The sequence below is a fragment of the Eumetopias jubatus genome, unplaced genomic scaffold (assembly GCF_037043125.1).
Source record: "Eumetopias jubatus isolate StellerSeaLion01/CBP00866 unplaced genomic scaffold, mEumJub1_p1.0 scaffold_10, whole genome shotgun sequence".
NCBI classification, from domain to species: Eukaryota; Metazoa; Chordata; class Mammalia; order Carnivora; family Otariidae; genus Eumetopias; species Eumetopias jubatus.
This window is the reverse complement of record NW_028274816.1, coordinates 129,620,541-129,645,017: the sequence shown is the minus strand read 5'-3', so window position 1 is coordinate 129,645,017 and position 24,477 is coordinate 129,620,541. Positions and strand designations below refer to the sequence as shown.

The following is a 24,477-nucleotide window of genomic DNA, read 5'->3' as shown; positions in this document are numbered from 1 at the left end:
AGATGGCATACGTTTGTTTAACTCTTAGAACAAATCTATAGTGTTGCCGTTCTTCGACTACCATCTCTTTTCGTAAGGTTGGAAGCAGCTTGTTAAACCTTGTGTGCAAGGAAAGAGATGGAACGCGCGATCCTGTACAGCGAGGAACACGTTGTGCGGAGGGTTTCTCTCCTTTACGTCCTGTGTCATGCAGGTGGATGGGTCTTCAAATGGACGTGGGCTCGCCTCAAGCGTAATAGCCTTACACGGAACTCTGAGAAACAAGGCCACGTCAAAGAGGCTTTCATGCGAACATCTTGGTTTTTGAAGAAGAAGCTCTTTGAGATATATGTGTTGCTCTCTATGGGAAGGGTCTTACACTCAGCTCTCAAGAAACAAAACTGGAGGGAAATACTCTTTCCACGACCACCTACAGGGAAGAAGATTGAAGAATTTTCCAACGTTCGCAGTGAAGGCACAAATACTGTGCCATATACCACTGCTTGAGAAAGAAGTTGTCGAAAGCTTCTCCCAACTCAGATCCTGTTTCAGGAAGCTAGAAGCGTTTTCAGTACTTCTCGTGAAAGTGTAAGGAAATGCCATAGGCTGAATTGTGAAGAAAAATATGGGTCGAATGCTACCACCAACTCACAAGTTGTCCCCTATAGAGGTGTGTGTCTGGAAATCGGGGGAAGCGTAAGGAATGAGTTCTGCACTTAAGTCTTCAAAAACAATGCTGTGGAGGAGCGGTCTGTCGACTCCCTTCTCCTTTCCTAAGGATCAAAGTGGCTTTACACCAAGCGTGAAAGGAGGCAGAGGAAAAGCGTGATCGACCTTCTTCGTGGAACAACTTTGTATGGAGGGCTTCCCTCAATGAACACCGTGGGTCAAGACGCTAGAAGGGTTTTCAAACGTATGTGAGTTCCCCAAAGGAAAACCACAGACTAAAGTGTGCGAAATAATTCTGTGTCAAACGCGACTTCGAGCTTCCATCTGGGTTCACGGGGAAACCATAGTCAGCACATGTATGTGTTGATCCTAAACCGACGGCGTGCACTTCAGTCTGAAGAAACACCACTGAAGAGAAACCTTGTTTCTACTAAAATCTTCCCTGAACATGGTAGTCTATTCCCATGTAAGCTTGACATCACATGGAAGGTGCCCCATGCCTGTGCTACAGGAATAATTAGTGTAGATTGTCTCTCCCCATTCGAATCTTGTTCCGTGAGAATTGTTTTCAAAAGTAGTAGAGAGAGCAGAGGGAAGAGGTCATGTCTTTAAGTGTGAGAAGGAAATCATGGAAAGCCATACACCTAGGTATGAGAGGCATTCGGGCATGAACGTGTGAAGGCGTAAGGAATGTGCCCTGTGACGGTGTTTGACAAACCACTTGAGATGAAGTGTTTTACAGATTTTGGATACTAGCCTTTTATCGGATATGTCATTTGGAAATATTTTCTTCCATTCTGTCGGTTGTCTTTTGGTTTTGTGGACTGTTTCTTTTGCTGTGCAAAAGCTTTTTATCTTGATGAAATCCAAAGAGTTCATATTTGCCCTTGCTTCCCTTGCATTTGGTGAGGTTTCTTGGAAGAATTTGCTGCAGCTGAGTTCGAAGAGGTTGCTGCCTCTCTTCTCCTGTAGGATTTTGATGGACTCCTGTCTCACGTTTAGGTCTTTCAACAATTTGGAGTCTATTAGTGTGTGTGGTGTAAGGAAATGGTCCAGTTTCATTCGCCTGCAAGTGGCTGTCCAATTTTCCCAACACCATTTGTTGAAGAGACTGTCTTTTTTCCATTGGACATTCTTTCCTGCTTTGTCAAAGAGGAGTTGACCATTGAGTTGAGGTCCATTTCTGGGCCCTCTATTCTGTTCCATTGATCTATGTGTCTGTTTTTGTCTCAGTCCCTTACTCTCTTGTTGATTACAACTTTGTAATAGAGCTGGAAGTCCGGAATTGTGATTCCGACAGTTTTACTTTTTTTTTATTCAAGATTCCTCTGGCTATTCGGGGTCTCTTCTGGTTCCATACAAATTTTAAGATTATTTGCTCCATTTCTTTGAAAAAAGTGGGTTGTATTTTGGTGGAGATTGCATTGAATGTGTAGAATGCTCTAGGTAGAATTGACCTCTTCACAATGTTGGTTCTCCCAGTCCATGAGCATTGAACATTTTTCAATTTCTTTGTGTCTTCTTCAATTTCTTGCATGAGTATTTTATAGATTTCTGAGTACAGATCCTTTGCCTCTTTGGTTCAATTTATTACTAGGTATCTAATGGTTTTGGGTGCAATTGTGAGTGGGATCGACTCCTTGCTTTGTCTCTCTTCTGTCTTGTTGTTGGTGTATAGGAATGCCACTGATTTCTGTGCATTGATTTTATATCCTGCTACTTTACTGAATTCCTGTGTGAGTTCTAGCAGTTTTGGGGTAGAGTCTTTTGGGTTTTCCTCATACAGTATCATATCTTGTGCAAAGAGTGAGAGTTTGACTTCCTCTTTGCCGATTTGGATGCCTTTGATTTGTTTTTGTTGTGTGATTGCTGTCGCTAGGGCTTCTAACAGTATTTTGAAAAGCAGGGGTGATAGTGGACAACCCTGCCAAGTTCCTGACCTTAGGGGAAAAGCTCTCAGCTTTTCCCCATTGAGAATGATAGTCGCTGTAGGTTTTACATAGATGGCTTTATGCTATTGAGGGATGTAAACTCTATGCCTATGCTCTGAAGAGTGTTGATCAGGAAAGGGTGCTGTAGTTTGTCCAATGCATTCTCTGCATCAATTTAGAGGATCATATGATTCTTGTTCTTTCTTTTGTTAATGTATTGCATCAGGTAGATCGATTTATGGATGTTGAACCAAACTTGCAGCCCAGGGATAAATCCCACTTGATAATAGAGAATAATCTATTTGATGTATTGTTGGATGCTATTGGCTAGTATTTTGGTGAGAATTTTTGCATCCATGTTCATCAAGGATATTGGTCTGTAATTCTCCTTCTTAATGGGGTCTCTGTCTGGTTTTGGGATCCAGGTAATTGTGGCCTCATAAAATGATTTTGGAAGTTTTCCTTCCATTGCTGTTTTTTGGAAGATTGACAGGAGAAAAGGTAGTAATTCTTCTTTAAATGTCTGATAGAATTCCCCTGGGAAGCCATCTGGCCCTGTGCTTTGGTTTGTTGGGAATTTTTTTCGATGACTGCTTCAATTTCCTTAGTGGTTATAGGTCTGTTCAGGTTTTCCATTTCTTCCTGATTCAATTTAGGTAGTTGATACATCTCGAGGAATGCACCCATTTCTTCCAAGTTATCTAATTTGCTGGCATAGAGTTGCTCATAATATGTTCTTATAATTGTATTTCTTTGGTGTGAGTTGTGATCTCTCCTCTTTCATTCATGGTTTGGTTGATTTGGGTCATTTCTCCTTTCTGTTTGATAAGTCTGGCCAGGGGTTCATCAATCTTCTTCATTATTTCAAAGAACCAGCTCCTAGTTTCTTTGATCTCTTCTACTGTTCTTTGGGTTTCTATTTTATTGATTTCTGCTCTGATCTTTAATATTTCTCCTCTCCTGCAGGCTTTAGGCTTTATTTGCTCTCTTTCTCCAGCACGACTAGGTGTAGGTTTAGGTTGTGTATTTGAGACCTTTCCTGTTTCTTGAGAAAGGCTTGTATTGCTCTATACTTTCCTCTCAGGACTGCCTTTGCTGTATCCCAAAGATTTTGAACAGTTGTGTTTCCTTTTCATTGGTTACCATGATTTTTATTAATTCTTCTTTAATTTCCCGCTTGACCCATTCATTGTTTAGTAGGATGCTCTTTAGCCTCCATATACTTGAGTTCTTTCCGACTTTACTCTTGTGACTGAGTTCCAGTTTCAAAGCATCGTGGTCTAAAAATACGCACGGAATAATCCCAGTCTTTTGGTACCAGTTGAGACCTGATTTGTGACCTAGGTAGTGATCTATTCTGGAGAATGTTCTATGGGCTCTAGAGAAGAATGTGTATTCCGTTACTTTGGGATGGAATGTTCTGAATATGTGTGTGAAGTCCGTTTGGTCCAGTGTGTCATTTGAAGTCTTTATTTCCTTGTTGATCTTTTGCTTAGATGAGCTGTCCATTTCAGTCCGGGGGGTGTTAAAGTCCCCCACTATTATTGTATTGTTGTCAATGTGTTTCTTCGCTTTTGTGATTAATTGCCTTATAAAATTGGCTGCTCCCACGTTAGGGGCATAGATATTTACAATTGTTAGATCTTCTTTTTGGAGAGACCCTTTAAGTAGGATATAGTGTCCTACTTCATCTCTTATTACAATCTTTGTTTTAAAATCTAATTTGTCTGATAGAAGGATTGCCACTCCAGCTTTCCTTTAGTGTCCATTAGCATGGTAAATGGTTTTCCACCCCCTCACTTTCAATCTGGGCGTGGCTTTGGGTCTAAAAGGAATCTCCTGCACACAGCGTATTGAGGGGTCTTGTTTTTGAATCCAATCTGCTAGCCTGTGTCTTTTGATTAGGGCATTGAGCCCATTTACATTCAGGGTAACTATTGAAAGGTATGAATTTAGTGCCATTGTATTGCCTGTAGGTGACTGTGACTGTATATTGTCTGTGTTCCTTCCTGATCTATGCAGCTTTTAGGCTCTCAATTTGCTTAGAGGACCCCTTTCCAGATTCCTTGGAGGGCTGGTTGCATGTTTGCAAATTCCCTTAGTTTTGGTTTGTCCTGGAAGTTTTTTAGCTCTCCTTCTAATTTCAAAGACAGCCTAGCTGGATATAGCATTCTTGGCTGCATATTTTTCTCGTTTAGTGCTCTGAAGGTCTCATGCAAGTCCTTTCTGGCCTGCCAGGTCTCTGTGCGTAGGTCTGTTGCCAATCTAATGTTTCTACCATTGTAGGTTACATATCTCTTCTCCCGAGCTGCTTTCAGGATTTTCCCTTTGTCTCTGAGAGTCATCAGTTTTACTATTAGATGTCGGGGTGTTGACCTCTTTGTATTGATTTTGAGAGGGGTTCTCTGTGCCTCCTGGATTTTGATGCCTGATTCCGTCCTCACATGAGGGAAGTTCTCTGCTACTATGTGCTGCAATATACCTTCTGCCCCTCTCTCTCTTTCTTCTCCTTCTTGGATCCCAATTATTCTAATGTTGTTTCGTCTTATCCTATCTCTTATCTCTCGAATTCTGCCCTCGTGATCCTATAGTTGTTTCCCTCTCTTGTACTTAGCCTCTTTATTTTCCATCATTTGATCATCTATATCGCTGATTGTCCATTCTGCTTCATTTATCCTAGCAGTTAGTGCCCCCATTTTGTTTAATAATTTTTTATTGTTATGTTCATCACCATACATTATATAATTCGTTTCTGATGTAGTGTTCCATGATTCATTGTTTGTGCATAACACCCAGTGGTCCACGAAGAATGTGCCCTCCCTAATACCCATCACCAGCCTGACGCATCCCCCCAACCCCCCTCCCCTCTAGAAACCTCAGTTTGATCTTCAGAGTCCATCATCTCTCATGGTTCGTCACCCACCCTCCGACTTACTCCCCTTCATTCTTCCCCTCCTGCCATATTCTTCTTGTTTTTTTTTTCTTACATATATTGCATTATTGGGTTCAGAAGTACAGATCTGTGATTCATCAGTCTTGTACAATTCACAGCGCTCACCATAGCACATAAGCTCCCCAATGTCTCTCCCCCAGCCACCCCATCCTTCCCTACCCCCACCTCTCTGGCAACCCTCAGGGTGTTTCCTGAGATTGAGAATTCCTCATAACAGTGAGGTCATATGATACATGTCTTTCTCTGATTGACTTATTTCACTCAGCATAAACGCTCCGGTTCCATCCACGTCGTTGCAAATTGCAAGCTCTCGTTCCTTTTGAATGCTGTACACTATTCCATTGTGTATATATACCACAGCTTCTTCATCCATTCAGCTGTCGATGGACATCTTGGCTCTTTCCACAGTTTGCCTATTGTGGACATTGCTGCTATAAACATTGGTGTGCACGTACCCCTTCGGATCCCGCATTTGTATGGTTGGGTTAAATACACAGTAGTGAAATTACTGGATCGTAGGGTAGCTCCATTTTCAACTGTTTGAGTAACCTTCATACTGTTTTCCAGAGGGTTGCAGCAGCTTGCATTCCCACCAACAGTGTAAGAGGGTTCCCATTTCTCCGCATCCCCGCCCACATCTGTCATTTCCTGACTTTTTAATTTTAGCCATTCAAACTGGTGTGAGGTGGTATCTCATTAAGGTTTGGATTTGGATTTCCCTGATGCCGGGGGATATGGAGCACTTTTTCATGGGTCTGTTGGCCATTTGGATATCTTCTTTAGAAAAATGTCTGTCCATGTCTTCTGCCCATTTCTTGATTTGATTAGTTGTTCTTTGGGTGTTGAGTTTGATATGTTCTTTAGAGATTTTGGACACTAGCCCTTTATCGGATATGTGATTTGCAAATATTTTCTCCCACTCTGTCGGTTGTTTTTGGTTTTGTGGACTGTTTCTTTTGCTGTGCAAAAGCTTTTATCTTGATGAAATCCCGAGAGTTCATTTTTGACCATGCTTCCCTGGCCTTTGGCAATGTTTCTAGGAAGAGGTTGCTGCGGCTGAGTTCGAAGAGGTTGCTGTCTGTGCTCTCCTGTATGATTTTATGGACTCTTGTCTCATGTTTAGGTCTTTCAAACATTTGGAGTCTCTTTGTGTGTGTGGTGTAAGGAAATGGTCCAGTTTCATTCGTCTGCATGTGGCTGTCCAATTTTCCCAACACCATTTGTTGAAGAGATTGTATTTTTTCCATTGGACATTCTTTCCTGCTTTGTCAAAGAAGAGTTGACCATAGAGCTGAGCGTCCATTTATGGCCTCTCTGTTCGGTTCCATTGACCTATGTGTCTGTTTTTTTCGCGGTCCCGTACTGTCTTGATGATGACAGCTGTGAAATAGACCTGGACGTCCGGAATTGTGATGCCGCCAGCTTTTCTTTTCTTTTCTCAAGATTCCTCTGGCTATTCGGGGTCTCTTCTGGTTCCATACAAACTTTAGGATTATTTGTTCCATTTCTTTGAAAAAAGTGGATGGTACTTTGGTGGGGATTGCTTTGAATGTGTACATTACTCTAGGTAACATTGACATCTTCACAATGTTGGTTCTCCCAGTCCATGAGCATGGAACGTTTTTCCATTTCTTTGTGTCTTCTTCAATTTCTTTGATGAGAATTTTATAGTTTTCTGAGTAGAGATCCTTTGCCTCTTTGGTTCAATTTATTCCTAGGTATCTTATGGTTTTGGGTGCAATTGTAAATGGGATCGACACCTTGATTTGTCTCGCTTCTCTCTTGTCGTTGGTGTATAGGAATGCCACTGATTTGTGTGCATTGATTTTATACCCTGCTACTTGACTGATTTCCTGTATGAGTTCTAGCATTTCTGGGGTGGAGTCTTTAGTGTTTTCCTCATAGAGTATCTTATCATGTGCATAGCATAAGAGTTTGACTTCCTCTTTGCCCATTTGGATGCCTTTGAAGTCTTTTTGTTGTGTGATTGCTGTGGCTAGGACCTCTAATAATATTTTGAAAAGCAGGGCTGATAGTGGACATCCCTGCCACATTCCTGACCTCAGGGGAAAAGCTCTCAGCTTTTCTCCATTGAGAATGATAGTCGCTGTAAGTTTTTCATAGATGGCTTTTATGATTTGGAGGGATGTATCCTCTATCCCTAGGCTCTGAAGAGTTTTGATAAAGAAAGGGTGCTGTACTTTGTCCAATGCTTTCTCTGCATCAATAGAGAGGATCTATGATTCTTGTTCTTTCTTTTGTTAATGTATTGTATCACGCAGATCGATTTGCGGATGTTGAACCAACCTTGCAGCCCAGGGACAAATCCCACTTGGTCATGGTGAATCATCCATTTGATGTACTGTTGGATCCTATGAGCTAGTATTTTGTTGAAAATTTTTGCATCCATGTTCATCAAGGATATTGGTCTATAATTCTCCTTTTTGATGGGGTCTTTGTCTGCGTTTGGGCTCAAGGTAATGGTTTCGGAGTTATCTGTAGGAAGCTCTGACTTAGTTGTCTAGAGTTTCATGGATGTGTCCATCATTGAATCCAGATCCTGTTTTATATTAAAATTTATGTTATACCAAGCCAACGTGACTTGACATTTGGTCCCTCACACCGTTCCTCAATTATGCTTTGAGACGCTTTCACCCATGTTCATAGAGTGCATTCGCAACCTTCATCACAGGAAGTAACCTTAGGACTTTCAGCAATGCATAAACACTAGGAAAACCTTGATGTCCGGTAGATGCAGGGCTTCCTAACGGATGGGTGGAAGCTCTCTCTCTTTTCTTCTGCATTTCCACTTGATTCTCCAGGGCTCCAGCTCACCTGAGAGTGTGTCGGGATTAGGCAAGTCACTTGTATACATGTGAGCATGGTGCTCCTCCAATGGATTGCGTCTGAGCTGTCCCATGACAGAGGGTAGAAGAGATAAGCATTGAAGAGCTTTGAGGTACTGTTCTGAGAAGATGCCCTTCAGTTCCTGAATAACTTGTTCCACTGTGTGAACCCTTAGAGTTTCTTTAGAGGCACTCTCCGAAGTGAGCTGGGATTCCAGGTCACCTTGCTGGGCTCTGCAGAATTTCCCAGGGACTTTCATCTGACTCTCAAGCATAGTTGCCAAATTGGTGGCTTCTTCAAAAAAAATCCATGATGACCTTCAATATTTTCCATCCCTTCATTTCGTGAATGCAGCACCGCCCTCAAGCTACTGACTGCCCAGAAGACATCAGAGGCTGGCCCTTGAAGGTTTTTCCCAAAGGCTCTTGGAAAAGATAGGACATTTTGACGAACAACAGTGGGAACGATGAAATCAAAATCCGTTACTGCCCTACAGAGTACAAAAGCTCAACCAGCTCTCCAGTTATTCCATCTACTATTTGTATCACTCTTTATACCGTCTCCACATAAAACAAGGGCTTGTAGGAGGTCCACAAAATTTTCAAAGGCATCGTGCCTGCCTGTCCACTGAGAATGGCAGATTTCCTTCCGTTCTTTACCCTTTGGCTCATTGTTGTGCAGGAGGAGAGAAATGACATTGTCAAGCTCCAAAAGCAAGTGTGGAGATCGATGGAAGGGAGAAGAAAATTGCTCAATTGTTCCTAAAGCCACAGATACTCCCAGAAGAGGCACTGCTTTTGCCAAGCACATAGCAAAGACACGGGAAGAGCAAAGTGTGTAGAGAGCTTGGGGATATTTCTATCAAAGTCTAGAAGCACCGACTTTCCTTTTGGAAGACAATCCACGGCGCACAATGTAAGCCTGGCCACGACCATACTCCATGTTTTACCCCTCTCCTCAGTTCTCGTCGTGTGAAATTTTACAGCCAAAATTTCTGCCTCCACTTCCTAAGGCAAGAATTCCACAATTGCCTCTCTCAGGTTATGAGATTCTTCAACAAACCTCACCAACAAAGGCAAGTGTTCCTCCCCCGCTATGTCCACTACATCATCAGTGATGATGGAAGAGAAGCGGGAGTCTCTCCCTTCCCTGAAGGTCTCCTCCCAAATGAATGCAGCTCTCACAGATGTCTAGCATCTGTTTCTGCTGTGTTTTCGAGAACAACCCGGTGGTAACGGCTGTCCACTCAAAGCGCTTTCCAAGAACCTCTTCACCAGAAGGGATCTGGCACTCCAGAAGTTCTTGGAAGTTATCCAGGGTCAAGAGACCCTCCGGGATTTCATCACTTTCATGCCCATCCACAGGTACGTTCCTTTTTCCCATGAGAATCAAAATGTCGAAGTGCGGCAGAGCAAGATGGCGGAGGAGTAGGAGACCCAGATTTCGTCTGGTCTCAGGAATTCAGCTGAATAGGGATCAAACCATTCTGAACACCTACAAACTCAACAGGAGATCGAACAGGAGAGTAGCAACAACTCTCTGAACAGAGAAGCGACCACTTACTGGAAGGTAGGACATGCGGAGAAGTGAATCCAAGGCGATATTCGGGAGGATAGACGGTGGGGGAGTGGCCTCCGCCGGCCGATTCTGGCAAGTGATAGAGCCCCGGAGCACAAAATCGGACCTTTTAGAAGTCGGCTCGGCTGAGGGACGTCGCTGCAGTGGCTAAGCATGGGGTGGAATCCTCCCGGGATGGTGTGGTCTCAGGACCCTTGGGGTCACAGAAAGACCGGGGGTGCCTGAGTGCGCCAGAGCTCCCAGGTATCAGAGCGGGGAAGCCGGCTGCAGAGACAGAGCCGAGGCGCGGGCTCTCACCTCGGTGTTGCCATAAACTATGATCCGCGGCCCAGTCGGGCCACTGCTTCTCCAGCAGGGACCCAAAAAGCCGCAGAGCTGGGGAGACTCCCCTTCCTTCCCGGGGAGGAGCGGCGCGGGAGCGCAGCGCATGGATCTGCTGGGTTTGGAGACTCCACACGGGGTCGGGTGCCAGAGATAGCAACGCTCGGGCACAGGCCGGGTGAGCACGGAGTGCGGCCGGAGACCAGGGAGAAGGGAGTGACTGCTTTTCTCTGGGGGCACACTGAGGAGCGGGACCCCGAGTTCTCAGCTCCCCCGGGTGGAGATTGGGAGGCCACCATTTTTGCCCTGGTCCTCCAAAGCTCTACCGAGAGCTTGCAGGGAAAAAATCTCCTGAGAGCAAACCGGAGCACCTTCCTTAGCCCGGAAGGACAATGGCGGGGCAATTCAGCCTCCGGCAAAGATATTTGGAAACTACAGCAACAGGCCTCTCCCCCAGAAGATCAGCACGAACAGCCAGCAAACCAAGACCAAGTTTACCGATCAAGGAGAACGGGAGAACTCCAGCGCTAGTGGAATACTGCACATAGAATTCATGGCTTTTTTTTACCATGATTCATTAGTTCATCAAAGTTAATTTTTGTTGACTGTTTTTTTTTAATTTTTATTTTTCCCTTTTTCAACCAACATCTTATCAATCCCTTTTTTAAAAAAAAAAGTTTTTATTTTTCATTTTATAATCATATTTTATCCCTTCATTGTAGTTACTCTTATTTTTTTTAATTTTTTTATTGTTATGTTTTTTTTAAATAAAGAAAATTTTTTTATTGTTATGTTAATCACCATATATTACATCATTAGTTTTTGGTGCAGTGTTCCATGATTCATTGTTTGTTCATAACACCCAGTGCTCCATGCAGAACGTGCCCTCCTCAATACCCATCACCAGGCTAACCCATCCCCCCACCCCCCTCCCCTCTAGAACCCTCAGTTTGTTTTTCAGAGTCCATCATCTCTCATGGTTCGTCTCCCCCTCTGACATACTCCCCTTTTCTTCCTCTCCTGTTATCTTCTTCTTTTTCTTAAAATATGTTGCGTTATTTGTTTCAGAAGTACAGATCTGTGATTCAACAGTCTTGCACAATTCACAGCGCTCACCGTAGCACATACCCTCCCCAATGTCCATCACCCAGCCACCCCATCCCTCCCACCCCCAACCACTCCAGTAACACTCAGTTTCTTTCCTGAGATTAAGAATTCCTCATATCAGTGAGGACATGTGATACATGTCTTTCTCTGATTGACTTATTTCACTCAGCATAACACCCTCCAGTTCCATCCACGTCGTTGCAAATGGCAAGATCTCCTTCCTTTTGATGGCTGCATAATATTCCATTGTGTATATATACCACCTCTTCTTTATCCATTCATCTGTCGATGGGCATCTTGGCTCTTTCCACAGTTTGGCTATTGTGGGCATTGCTGCTATAAACATTGGGGTACACGTATCCCTTCGGGTCCCTACATTTGTATCTCTGTGGTAAATACCCAGTAGTGCAATTGCTGGATCGAACAGTAGCTCTAATTTCAACTGTTTGAGGAACCTCCATACTGTTTTCCAGAGTTGTAGTTACTCTTATTTTTGACATATATATATATAAGTTGTTCTCTCTTCAAAATTTTGAGATACAGTTTCTTCTAACAGCTCAAAATATACCCTAAATGACTACTGTATGGCTTTGTTCTAGTCTCCTGCCTGATCACATTCTCTCCCTTTTTCCTTTTTTTTTCCTTAAATCTTCTTTCTTTTTTCAAACAACTTCTTATCTTATCAAGTCCTTTTATAAAGTCTTTTATACTTTTCATTTTTACACTCATGTTCCATCCCTTCATTTTATCAAACCTTATTTTGTACATATATGTCTTTCTTCCTTTAAAATTTTAGGAGGCACTTTTTTCTAACAGACCAGAATACGCCCAAAATCTAGTGTGTGCCACTAATCTATGCACTAGCCTGATCATATTTGATCATATTCTGTTTTTTTTGTATTGTTCTGTTTTTGTTTTTATCTTTTTTTTCTTTTTTTTTCTCTTTCTTTTTTCATTCTTTCCCTTTCTTTTCCCCTGGTTTCAGGTCTTTTCTGATTTGTATACAGTATATTTGCTGAGGACGTTGTAAAGCTGTTAGCATTTTGTTCTCTCATTCATCTATTCTCCTCTGGACAAAATGACAAGACGAAAAAAATCACCTCAGCAAAAAGAACAAGAGGTAGTACCGTCAGCCACGGACCTACTCAATATGGACGTTAGTATGATGTCGGACCTAGAGTTCAGAATCATGACTTTAAAGATACTAGCTGGGCTTGAAAAAAGCGTGGAAGTTATTAGAGAAAACCTTTCTGGAGAAATAAAAGAACTAAAATCTAACCAAGTCGAAATCAAAAAGGCTATGGATGAGGTGCAATAAAAAATGGGGGCACTCATCGACAGATGAATGGATAAAGAAGATGTGGTATATATACACAATGGAATATTATGCAGCCATCAAAAGGAATGAGATCTTGCCATTTGCAACGACGTGGATGGAACTGGAGGGTGTTATGCTGAGTGAGATAAGTCAATCAGAGAAAGACATGTATCACATGACCTCACTGATATGAGGAATTCTTAATCTCAGGAAACAAACTGAGTGTTACTGGAGTGGTTGGGGGTGGGAGGGATGGGGTGGCTGGGTGATAGACATTGGGGAGCGTATGTGCTACGGTGAGTGCTGTGAATTGTGCAAGACTGTTGAATCACAGATCTGTATTTCTGAAACAAATAACGCAACATATTTCTAGAAAAAAGAAAAAGAAGATAACAGGAGAGGAAGAAAAGAGGAGTATGTCAGAGAGGGAGACGAACCATGAGAGATGATGGACTCTGAAAAACAAACTGAGGGTTCTAGAGGGGAGGGGGGTAGGGGGATGGGTTAGCCTGGTGATGGGTATTGAGGAGGGCATGTTCTGCATGGAGCACTGGGTGTTATGAACAAACAATGAATCATGGAACACTGCACCAAAAACTAATGATGTAATATATGGTGATTAACATAACATTAAAAAATTTTTTTAAAAAATTTAAAAAGAAAATGGGGGCACTAAGTGCTAGGATAAATGAGGCAGAAGAGAGAATCAGTGATACAGAAGACCAAATGATGGAAAATAAAGAGGTTGAGTAAAAGAGAGAGAAAAAACTACAGGATCACGAGGGCAGAATTCGAGAGATAAGTGATACGATAAGATGAAACTACATTAGAATAATTGGGATCCCAGAAGAAGAAGAAGAGAGAGAGAGGGGCAGAAGGTATATTGGAGCAAATAATAGCAGAGAACTTCCCTAATGTGAGGAAGGAAACAGGCATCAAAATCCAGGAGGCACAGAGAACCCCTCTCAAAATCAATAATAATAGGTCAACAGCCCGACATCTAACAGTAAAACTTACGAGTCTCACAGACAAAGAGAAAATCCTGAAAGCAGCTCGGGAGAAGAGATATGTAACCTAAAATGGTAGAAACATTAGATTGGCAACAGACCTATCCACAGAGACCTGGCAGGCCAGAAAGGACTGGCAAAATATCTTCAGAGCACTAAACGAGAAAAATATGCAGCCAAGAATGCTATATCCAGCTAGGCTGTCACTGAAAATAGAAGGAGAGATAAAAAGCTTCCAGAAAAAACAAAAACTAAAGGAATTTGCAAACACGAAACCAGCCCTCCAAGAAATATTGAAAGGGGTCCTCTAAGCAAAGAGAGACCCTAAAAGCAGCAAAGATCAGAAAGGAACACAGACAACATACAGTTAACAGTCACCTTACAGGCAATACAATGGCACTAAATTCATACCTTTCAATAGTTACCCTGAATGTAAATGGGCTCAATGCCCCAATCAAAAGACACAGGCTACCAGATTGGATTATAAAACAAGACCTATCAATATGCTGTCTGCAAGAGACTCATTTCAGACCCAAAGACACCCCAGATTGAAAGTGAGGGGGTGGAAAACCATTTACCATGCCAATGTACACCAAAAGAAACCTGGGGTGGCAATCCTTATATCAGACAAACTAGATTTTAAAACAAAAACTGTAATAAGAGATGAAGAAGGACACTATAACCTACTTAAAGGGTCTATCCAACAAGAAGATCTAACGATTGTAAATATCTATGCCCCGAACATGGGAGGAGCCAAATATATAAGGCAACTAATAACAAAAGCAAAGAAACACATTGACAACAATACAATAATAGTGGGGGACTTTAACACCCCCCTGACTGAAATGGACAGATCATCTAAGCAAAAGATCAACCAGGAAATAAAGACTTTAAATGACACACTGGACCAAATGGACTTCACAGACATATTCAGAACATTCCATCCCAAAGCAACGGAATACACATTCTTCTCGAGTGCCCATGGAACATTCTCCAGAATTGATCACATCCTAGGTCACAAATCAGTCTCCATCGGTACCAAAAGATTGGGATCATTCCCTGCATATTTTCAGACCACAATATGATTGGAAACTAGAACTCAATCACAAGAGGAAAGTCGGAAAGAACTCAAATACATGGAGGCTAAAGAGCATCCTACTAAAGAATGAATGGGTCAACCAGGAAATTAAAGAAGAATTTAAAAAATTCATGGAAACCAATGAAAATGAAAACACAACTGTCCAAAATCTTTGGGATACAGCAAAGGCAGTCCTGAGAGGAAAGTATATAGCAATAGAAGCCTTTCTCAAGAAACAAGAAAGGTCTCAAATTCACAACCTAACCCTACACCTAAAGGAGCTGGAGAAAGAACGGCAAAGAAAGCCTAAACCCAGCAGGAGAAGAGAAATCATAAAGATCAGAGCAGAAATCAATGAACTACAAACCAAAAGAACAGTAGAACAGATCAACGAAACTAGGAGCTGGTTCTTTGAAAGAATTAACAAGATTGATAAACCCCTGGCCAGACTGATCAAAAAGAAAAGAGAAATGACCCAAATCAACAAAATCATGAATGAAAGAGGAGAGATCACAACCAACACCAAAGAAATACAAACAATTATAAGAACATATTATGAGCAACTCTATGCCAGCAAATTAGATAACCTGGAAGAAATGGGTGCATTCCTAGAGATGTATCAACTACCAAAACTGAACCAGGAAGAAATAGAAAACCTGAACAGACCTATAACCACTAAGGAAATTGAAGCAGTCATCAAAAATCTCCCAACAAACAAAAGCCCAGGGCCAGATGGCTTCCCAGGGGAATTCTATCAGACACTTAAGAAGAATTAATACCTATTCTCCTGAAACTGTTCCAAAAAATAGAAATGGAAGGAAAACTTCCAAACTCATTATATGAGGCCAGCATTACCTTGATCCCAAAACCAGACAAAGACCCCATCAAAAAGGAGAATTACAGACTAATACCCTTGATGAACATGGATGCAAAAATTCTCACCAAAATACTAGCCAATAGGATCCAACAGTACATTAAAAGGATTATTCACTACGACCAAGTGGGATTAATCCCTGGGCTGCAAGGTTGGTTCAACATCCGCAAATCAATCAACGTGATACAATACATTAACAAAAGAAAGAACAAGAATCATAGGATCCTCTCAATAGATGCAGAAAAAGCATTTGACAAAGTACAGCATCCTTCCTTGATCAAAACTCTTCAGAGTATAGGGTTAGAGGGTACATACCTCAATATCATAAAAGCCATCTATGAAAAACTTACAGCGAATATCATTCTCAATGGGGAAAGGCTGAGAGCTTTTCCCCTAAGGTCAGGAAGGCCTCAGGGATGTCCACTCTCACCACTGCTATTCAACATAGTATTAGAAGTCCTAGCCACAGCAATCAGACAACAAAAAGAAATCAAAGGCATCCAAATCGGCAAGAGGAAGTCAAACTCTCACTCTTTGCAGACGATATGATACTTTATGTGGAAAACCCAAAAGACTCCACCCCAAAACTGCTAGAACTCATACAGGAATTCAGTCAAGTAGCAGGATATAAAATCAATGCACAGAAATCGGTGGCATTCCTATACACCAACCACAAGACAGAAGAGAGACAAACCAAGGAGTCGATCCCATTCACAATTGCACCCTAAGCCATAAGATACCTAGGAATAAATTGAGCCAAAGAGGCAAAGGATCTGTACTCAGAAAACTATAAAATACTCATGAAAGAAATTGAAGAAGACACAAAGAAATGGAAAAACGTTCCATGCTCATGGATTGGGAGAACCAACATTGTGAAGACGTCAATGCTACCTAGAGCAATCTACACATTCAATGCAATCCCCATCAAAATACCATCCACTTTTTTCAAAGAAATGGAACAAATAATCCAAAAATTTGTATGGAACCAGAAGAGACCCCAAATAGCCAGAGGAATCGTGAAAAAGAAAAGCAAAGCTGGCGGCATCACAGTTCCGGACTTCCAGCTCTATTACAAAGCTGTCATCATCAAGACAGTATGGTACTGGCACAAAAACAGACACATAGATCAATGGAACAGAATCGAGAGCCCAGAAATGGACCCTCAACTCTATGGTCAACTTATCTTTGACAAAGCAGGAAAGAATGTCCAATGGAAAAAGGACAGTCTCTTCAACAAATGTGTTGGGAAAATTGGACAGCCACGTGCAGAAGAATGAAACTGGCCCATTTCCTTACACCACACACAAAAATAGACTCCAAATGGTTGAAAGACCTAAATATGAGACAGAAGTCCATCAAAATCCTAAAGGAGAGCACAGACAGCAACCTCTTCGACCTCAGCCGCAGCAACTTCTTCCTAGAAACATCGCCAAAGGCAAGGGAAGCCAGGGCAAAAATGAACTATTGGGATTTCATCAAGATAAAAAGCTTTTGCACAGCATAAGAAACAGTCCACAAAACCAAAAGACAACCGACAGAATGGGAGAAAATATTTGCAAATGACATATCAGATAAAGGGCTAGTATCCAAAATCTATAAAGAAATTATCAAACTCAACACCCAAAGAACAAATAATCCAATCAAGAAATGGGCAGAAGACATGAACAGACATTTCTCCAAAGAAGACATCCAAATGGCCAACAGGCACATGAAACAGTGCTCAACATCGCTCGGCATCAGGGAAATCCAAATCAAAACCTCAATGAGATACCACCTCACCCCCGTCAGAATGGCTAAAATTAACAAGTCAGGGAACGACAGATGTCGGCGGGGATGTGGAGAAAGGGGAACCCTCCTACACTGTTGGTTGGAATGCAAGCTGGTGCAACCCCTCTGGAAAACAATATGGAGGTTCCTCAAACAGTTGAAATTAGAGCTACCATTCGATTCAGCATTTGCACTACTGGGTATTTACCACAAAGATACAAATGTAGGGACCCGAAGGGGTACGTGTACCCCAATGTTTATAGCAGCAATGTCTACAATAGGCAAACTGTGGAAAGAGCCAAGATGTCCATCGACAGATGAATGGATAAAGAAGGGGTGGTATATATACACAATGGAATATTATGCAGCCATCAAAAGGAATGAGATTTTGCCATTTGCAATGACGTGGATGGAACTGGAGGGTATTATGCTTTTGAAATAAGTCAATCAGAGAAAGACATGTATCATATGACCTCACCGATATGAGGAATTCTTAATCTCAGGAAACAAACTGAGTGTTACTGGAGTGGTTGGGGGTGGGAGGGATGGGGTGGCTGGGTGAGAGACATTGGGGAGAGTATGTGCTACGGTGAGCGCTGTGAATTGTGCAAGACTGTTGAATCACAGATCTGTACTTCTGAAACAAATAACGCAACATATTTTAAGAAAAAAGAAGAAGAAGATAACAGGAGAGGAAGAATGAAGGGGAGTAAGTCAGAGGGGGAGAAGAACCAGGAGAGATGATGGACTCTGAAAAACAAACTGAGGGTTCTAGAGGGGAGGAGGGTAGAGGAATGGGTTAGCCTTGTGATAGGTATTAAAGAGGGCACATTCTGCATGGAGCACTGGGTGTTATGAACAAACAATGAATCATGGAACTACATCAAAAACTAATGATGTAATATATGGTGATTAACATAACAATAAAAAACTTAAATGTAGAGTTCTACAGGTCCTAGTGGTCGCAAAGGGTTTGGCACATAATCGATAATGTTTATTTAGTGGATCAGGTGTTTGATCATCGAGGTCCGCTCTGCTACAATTGACCACCCGCTGCTGGCCTCTGGCCGGATTCCGTGGGAACCTGACAAAGGGCCGCTTGGGCCGCATGCTCTTCCTCGTGCTCTCGGGGGCAGCGCACAATTTCGGCACTATCGCCCACATGCAGGACGGCCCAGCCGGGCCCTCCCCGCCTCCTCCGTGCAGCCCGCCCGACCGTCGGGGACGGGGAGGGGAGCCAGGCCGGCTGGCCGGCCGGCCAGCACGGCTACTTGTGACTTTCTTTAAAAAGACATGGTTTGGGAGCTATCATGTCACGCATAGAACCACAAAGCAGCTGTGAAATGAATAATGATCAAGGAAATCATCAGCTTTTAACATTTGTGGGCCCTGCTCTCCTGGGCTTTCACATTTCCCCAGGGCCAAATGAATCCACAAAACTGCAACACGTGGACTCTATTTGTGTCCTGTCCTGTCCTGATCGATGGTCTCTGTACACGGCAATGCTGCCTCGCAGGGGGATCTCTTTTAATAAAGGAGGAGATTTCAACTTTGGGACTCCCGTGTCCTCTCCACTTATGGCCTCTCCACAAATTAGCCTGAAACAAAGGCGAAAACTGGTTCGCATCTTGGTGGTGTCTATGTGTCTGTATGTGTTATATATGTGAGATCTTTGCTCTCCCTCCGGGTGCTGTAGCTAACATCCATTTGGAAAGGAGCCCTATTTAGTGAGTTTTACTTTGTACAAGATTTTATTCATTTGTCTGAGAGAACGCGAGTGAGAGAGCACATGTGCTGGGGCTGGGGGCGGCATTGGGAGAGGGAGAAGCGGACTCCCCGCGGAGCGGGCAGCCCGAGGTGGGGCTCCATCCCAGGAGCCCAGGATCATGACGTGAAGCCAAGGCAGACCCTTAAACGCCTGAGCCACACGGGTGCGCCTATTTAATGCGTTTAAGGGCAGGTGCTTGTAACAACCGGGCGTGGTGAAACTCAGATGAGAATAAACTCAGAAATATTTCGAGCTCACATGATCTGGGAGGAAATTCCCTCCTTTCAGACTTTTGTGTCACTCCACAATAAAGATGCCACAAGGGAAGGGCCCCAAGGGATGGTCTAGAGATAGACAAACATTGAACACACCTGACCTGACCCCCCCCTTCCCAACAGTCAAAAGAATGAAGAAGAGGACGAAGGCAGGCCGATGCTCGAATTCTGAAATCCACTCCTCCTCCTCCCCAAGGACAGGCACCAGAACCAATGCCCAACCCTTTGGCTTCCGGGGGACGGAAGAGCCACCACAGACAAAGCCTCTTAGGCAGAACGAGATGAAGAAAGAGGCGGAGGCGGAGGCAAAATAGGAAAAGGAAAAAAAAGAAAAGGTTCGTCGAAACTGTAAATGTAAATCTGCCCCGGGCCTTGCCAACGGCTCCCTTGCCGCCTCCCCCGCCCCGTTTCTGCACCACTGGTGTGCCTGGAGCGCTCAACTCCCCTGCCGGCAACCCAGCTGCCCCTCTCCCTGGCGCCCTGGACTCCTCGTCCTCCTCGTCCTCCTCCCCCCCACCCCCTGATCAAGGAGCCAAAAATACCCCAAGTGCTTGGGCCACCTCCTTAGGACGTTGAAATCAGAACACCTCCCAAGCTAGCATGAAAGGGCCCGAGGGCTCCCCCGAATTTACACCGCCCACCTCAGGCTTTCCCCACAGGAGCCTGACAGATGGAGAAGAATTGAATCACCTTTCAGTGGACACAGGTGTGACTTCTTTGGCGTTAGAGCCAATTCAAGCTGGGTGGTTTGTTTTCTTTGTTAAACAAAATTCACATTTTATTTCGTTTGACATCAGCTGTACAATTCTGATTTTCTTCACCAGAAATAACAGCGATATTTTCTGTATTATTCCTTGAGAACCCACAAAACACTTCTTTTGGTAGGATTTCCAGGTTCTGTTTATAAATCAAGATGAGGCAGGAGATAGAGTCGTGGAAAAAGACAGAGGAAAACTGACAAATCAGTTGTCAGGATCCATGGCCTCCGGTCCTGTCTGGACCGTGAACAGAGGTGTTCACCCTCTACCTGCTAAAAAGCTTATGACGAGGTAGGTGTTCTCCATCCACTTCTAAAGAGCTTCTGAAGATGTAGGCTCAACAAAGGAATGTGAACAGCAACAATCCAATGTGGAACAACAATGGCAGGCTCTCGAATTCAAACTTTAACTGTCCCTAGTTCCTTTAAGTGGATTGGATAAAGACAAAACCTCTACTGCAGTCCTTGCCTGGCAAGCTCACGTGTTTCGCTCTCTCTCTCACTCCCTCTCTGACTGGTCACTCACTTAACTGTCCATTACCGATTTTGAAACCTACTAGCACTCCTACTCTTCAAAGGTCACTCTGATCTTCCTCGTAACCTTTCAGAAAATGTCGTCCTTCCTCCCATACCTCTTCAAGATCTTTATCTTCTAAGAACTGGTAACTCATTACCAGACCATCGGATCCAGGGACCATAAATGTTTCCTCTAAAAGGCCTTCCCGAAAACAATTCTCAAGTGCCCTGAGCAGAGATCCCAAAGAGGTGGAAGGCGGCACTTTCAATGCTATCTTCTGGAACAGGTATGTCTCCAAAGCATGAGAGTTTAAACAGGGTCCATGTCAACATGCAGATTACCAAAGGCGAATGTACTCAGTGAGAGGTCGACAGGTCAAGATATTCAGTGCTTCCGTGGCCTACAGGCACGTGACAGCTTTTCTGTAAGATGTTTTCCACTTTCTTACAGATTTGTCCAAATACCAAACATAAAAGACAGCCTACTTTAAGTCTTTGAGGTATTTTCAGTGGTTTCGGAGTTATCTGTAGGAAGCTCTGACTTAGTTGTCTAGAGTTTGATGGATGTGTCCATCATTGAATCAAGATCCTGTTTTATATCAAAATTTATGTTCAGCCAAGCCACGTGACTTGGCCTTTGGTCCCTCACAGTGTTCCTCAGGTATGCTTTGAGACGCTTTCCCCCATGTTCACAGCGTGCATTCGCAACCTTCATCACAGGAAGAATCCTTAGGACTTTCAGGAATGCATAAACACTCGGAAAACCCTTGATGTCTTGTAGATGCAGGGCTTCCTAAAGGGTGGATGGAAGCTCTCTCTCTTTCCTTCTGTGTTTCCACGTGATTCTCCAGCCCCGCAGCTCAGCTGAGAGTGTGTCAGGATTGGGCAAGTCACTTGTATACTTGTGAGCATGGTGCTCCTCCGATGGATTGCATTTGCCCTGTCCCATGACAAGAGGATAGAAGAGATAAGCATTGAAGAGCTTGGAGGTACTGTTCTGAGAAGATGCCTTTCAGTTCCTGAATGACGTGTTCCACTGTGGGAACCCTTCGAGTTTCTTTAGAGGAACTCTCCGAAATGAGCTGAGATTCCAGGTCACCTTGCTGGGCTCTGCAGCATTTCCAGGGACTTTCATCTGACTCTCAAGCATAGTTGCCAAATTGGTGGCTTCTTCAAAAAAAATCCATGATGACCTTCAATATTTTCCATCACTTCATTTCGTGAATGCAGCACTGCCCTGAAGCTGCTCGCTGCCCGGAAGACATCAGAGATTGGCCCTTGAAGGTTTTTCCCAAAGGCTCTTGGAAAAGAGAGGACATTTTTACGAAGAACAATAGGAACGATGAAATCAAAACCAGTTTCTGCCCTACAGAGTACAAAAGCTCGACCAGCTCTCCAGTTATTCCATCTACTATTCGTATCACTCTTTATACCATCTCCTCATAAAACAAGTGCTTGTAGAGGGACGGAGCAAGATGGCGGAGGAGTAGGAGACTTGGATTTCGTCTGGTCTCAGGAATTCAGCTGAATAGGGATCAAACCATTCTGAAAACCTACGAACTCAACAGGAGATCGAAGAGGAGAGTAGCAACAACTCTCTGAACAGAGAAGCGACCACTTACTGGAAGGTAGGACGTGTGGAGATGTGGATGCAAGGAGATATTCGAGAGGATAGACGGTGGGGGAGGGGCCTCCGCCGGCCGCTTCTGGCAAGTGATAGAGCCGCGGAGCACAAAATCGGACCTTTTAGAAGTTGGCTCAGCTGAGGGACGTCACTGCAGTGGCTAAGCAGGGGGTGGAATCCTCCCGGGACGGTGTGGTCTCAGGACCCTTGGGGTCACAGAAAGACCGGGGGTGCCTGAGTGCGCCAGAGCTCCCAGGTATCGGAGCGGGGAAGCTGGCTGCAGAGACGGCGCCGAGGCGCGGGCTCTGAGCTCGGGGTTGCCATAAACTGTGATCCGCGGCCCAGTCGGGCCACTGCTCCTCCAGCAGGGACCCAACAAGCAGCAGAGCTGGGGAGACTCCCCTTCCTTCCCAGGGAGGAGTGGTGCGGGAACGCACCGCAGGGATCTGCTGGGTTTGGAGACTCCACACAGGGTCGGGTGCCAGAGATAGCAAGGCTCGGTCACAGGCCGGTGAGCACGAAGTGCGGCCGGAGACCAGGGAGATGGGAGTGACTGCTTTTCTCTGGGGGCACACTGAGGAGCAGGGCCCCGAGTTCTCAGCTCCTCCGGGTGGAGATTGGGAGGCCACCATTTTTGCCCTGGTCCTCCAGAGCTGTACTGAGAGCTTGCAGGGAACAAAAGCTCCTGAGAGCAAACCCGAGCAGCTTCCTTAGCCCGGACCAACAAGGGCGGGGCAATTCAGCCTCCGGCAAAGACATTTGGAAACCACAGCAACAGGCCCCTCCCCCAGAGGATCAGCAAGAACAGCAAGCAAGCCAAGACCAAGTTTACGGATCAAGGAGAACGGGAGAACTCCAGTGCTAGGGGAATACTGCACATAGAATTCATGGCTTTTTTTTTACCATGATTCATTAGTTCATCAAAGTTAATTTTTGTTAACTGTTTTTTTTTTATTTTTCTTTTTCCCCTTTTCAACCAATATATTATCAATCCCTTTAAAAAAAAAAACTTTTTATTTTTCATTTTTAGAGTCATATTTTATCCCTTCATAGTAGTTACCCTTATTTTTGGCGTATATATATAAGTTGTTCTCTCTTTAAAATTTTCAGATACAGTTTCTTCTAACAGATAAAAATATACCCTAAATCACTAGTGTATGGTTCTGTTCTAGTCTCCTGCCTGATCACATTCTCTCCCTTTTTTCTTTTTTTTTCTTACTCTTCTTTCTTTTTTCAAACAACTTCTTGTCTAATCAAGTCCTTTTATAAAATCTTTTATAATTTTCATCTTTACAGTCATCTTCTATCCCTTCATTGTATCAACCCTTATTTTGTACATATATGTCTTTCTTCCTTTAAAATTTTAGGAGGCACTTTTTTCTAACAGACCAAAATACGCCCAAAATCTAGTGTGTGGCACTGATCTATGCACTAGCCTGATCATATTTGATCACATTCTGCTTTTTTTGTATTGTTCTGTTTTTGTTTTTATTTTTTCTCTTTTCTTTTTTTTTTTCTCTTTCTTTTTTCTTTCTTTCCCTTTCTTTTCCCCTGGTTTCAGGTCTTTTCTGATTTGTATACAGTATATTTGCTGGGGACGTTGTAAACCTGTTAGCAATTTGTTCTCTCATTCATCTATTCTCCTCTGGACAAAATGACAAGACGAAAAAAATCACCTCAGCAAAAAGAATAAGAGGTAGTACCGTCAGCCAGGGACCTACTCAATACGGACATTAGTACGATGTCGGACCTAGAGTTCAGAATCATGACTTTAAAGATACTAGCTGGGCTTGAAAAAAGCGTGGAAGTTATTAGAGAAACCTTTCTGGAGAAATAAAAGAACTAAAATCTAACCAAGTCGAAATCAAAAAGGCTATTGATGAGATGCAATAAAAAATGGGGGCACTAACTGCTAGGATAAATGAGGCAGAAGAGAGAATCACCGATATAGAAGACCAAATGATGGAAAATAAAAAGACTGAGAAAAAGAGGGAGAAACAACTACAGGATCACGAGGGCAGAATTCGAGAGATAAGTGATACGATAAGATGAAACAACATTAGAATAATTGGGATCCCAGAAGAAGAAGAGAGAGAGAGAGGGGCATA

At 43.3% G+C, this 24,477-nt stretch overlaps 1 pseudogene; it reads right to left on the bottom strand.

Moving 5' to 3' along the window:
- Window positions 1-241: 241 nt before the first annotated feature.
- The window catches only part of LOC114203135 (52 kDa repressor of the inhibitor of the protein kinase-like), a 99,013-nt pseudogene continuing 74,777 nt past the window's right edge, over window positions 242-24,477 (bottom strand).